This window comes from Arachis stenosperma, chromosome 3, assembly GCF_014773155.1.
Source record: "Arachis stenosperma cultivar V10309 chromosome 3, arast.V10309.gnm1.PFL2, whole genome shotgun sequence".
NCBI classification, from domain to species: domain Eukaryota; kingdom Viridiplantae; phylum Streptophyta; class Magnoliopsida; order Fabales; family Fabaceae; genus Arachis; species Arachis stenosperma.
The window spans coordinates 133,468,918-133,471,220 of record NC_080379.1 but is presented as its reverse complement, the minus strand read 5'-3'; positions in this window follow the sequence as shown (position 1 = coordinate 133,471,220).

The following is a 2,303-nucleotide window of genomic DNA, read 5'->3' as shown; positions in this document are numbered from 1 at the left end:
TGCTTATAGTAAGGATTTGCATCATTATGGTAGTCTCTTTGGACATTTTGATCTGAGAATTAATACATTTGTTTTACCATGAGTTGCATCAATTGGTGCTGCTATAATGCCACATGTATAGTTCAGTTGAATAAAGTGTTGTGCATGCTCTGTTCTGTTGTAAATTAGATAGGAAGAAGAATAACTTAATATTATTGATATTGTTATGTTTATAATTCTATAGGTTATATTTCTCTAGGAATAGATGAACTTAAATTTATCAATTGTCAATCATCTGCATTATTGTTATGAAAATATTATGCTGATTTCGATTATCTTTAAATGGGAACAACTACAATTGAGCTAAGCACAATTCTATCTAATCTGATTTTTAACTTTTCATGAGACATAGTGCACACTATTTTCGAATGCTTATCAGTTATCATTATTTTTTGTTGTTGGTAAGATATGTTGATTGCAACATTCAATTCCTTTATTCATATGCTTTTGCTGCAGAGTCGATCCGAGCAAGAAAGAGAACCAGATGCGAGCACAAATAAAACTTCTTCTGAGGGAAGCAAGTACACTGTCACAGTAAGTAACTCGTGTTGGCCATTGTCTCTGAGGGAAGCAAGTCACACCATCCATTTTTTTCAATGAAAAAAGAACTAACACTAGTAATTTATTTATTTTACTTTCTCATGATCTATCATATGTGGATTGAGCACTAATAATAAAAAGTTAGGAATGACTTTAACATTTTGAATTTGGCTTATTTCTAAGCTAATTAAGGGTAGAAGATAAGCATATATTCTAGGTGTGTTTAGTGGAAAGCTCGTATCTACATTTGTCTTTAGGGAAATTAAAGGCAAAACACCCCATGAAACTTTCAATGTTGAAAACTAATTAAGTATATCTGAAGAATTAATTTATATTTTATATATGAATTTTTGCCTTGTTAAATAATTATTTTAATTTTTTATTTTTATAATTGCAAATGTCATTATAAATATTTTTTTAATTATTTTTTTATATAATTATGCAGGATAATATTGAGGATGATAATGAAGATTAATCTGTTTATGATTGTGGTTTATTGGCTAAAATGGAGTAGTGTTCGGAATGAATATATGTATGGTTGACTAATAATTTTTATTAGAAGATATTTATGTAGGATATAATATTTTAATTTAGTTTTTCGTAGAGTATTAGTAGTAAATTCTAAGTGATCTCATGCTTATTTTGATAAAGCTATGCTTAATTTAGTGTGAGATGTATGAATATTCAAAATAACTTCTATTCTAGTATTTTTGGATCATTATAAATATATATTATTTACAGATAATTTGTTATTTAGAGAAATTATTTAGTATAATTATATATTTATTTTTATTTTGTAATATTCAACTCATTTAAATAAAAATGTAGAATTATTATACATGTAATCATATTAACTATTATGTTGTATTAAAAAAAAGATCTAAGGCTACACTTATATACAGTAGCTATAGTATGCAAAAAAAAAAAAAAAGACCTAAGGCTACACTTATTTACAGTAGCTATAGTATACAAAAAAAAAAGAGAGACCTAAGGCTACGCTTATAAAAAGTAGCTATGGTATACAACGTGGCTATGCTTTACAAGTGATGCATTAGCGTTGAAAAGCGTAGCCTATTCTGGAAAAATGAAAGCTGAAAAGCGTAGCCTTTGGTCCTGGATAGCATCACTTGAAAAGCGTAAACTATTCCCAAATGCTAAAAGCGTAGCCCTTGGTGTAGAAAAGCGTAGCCTTTGAGAATAGGCAACGGCCGAATAAGAATCACCCCAAAAAGCGTAGCCGTAGCCTGAAAAGCGTAGCCGTAGCCTAAGGCATCATTTTTTTTCACTTTTGGCTACACTTTTCAAGTGTACCTGAATATGTATTTTTCTTGTAGTGTATACAAAATACATATGAGGGGATAAACTTTGTGTGTGAGAATCCATTTTTGTTTGTGATTCCATGCACTATGACGTTCGCGAAACTACAATATAGTCTCTGTCAAAGTATAGAAAGTGATATTCTCTACAGAAGTTTGATTATCGTATTTGGTGGCTTATTACAGTTTGAGATTATGCTGATCGTTAGCGAAACAAGTATTCAGCAGATGCTTCATATTCACCAACAAACTCAGGTGCAACATCAAGGATAGAGTTGTATGTTGAGTTTGAACCTACAGCTGCGGATGAGATTCAACATGACCCAGACATACAAGATGACAGAGTTAAAGCGTACGCAGGAATGAACAATGATAGAAAAGAGGAGTTCGAAGCCACGTACGAAGCTG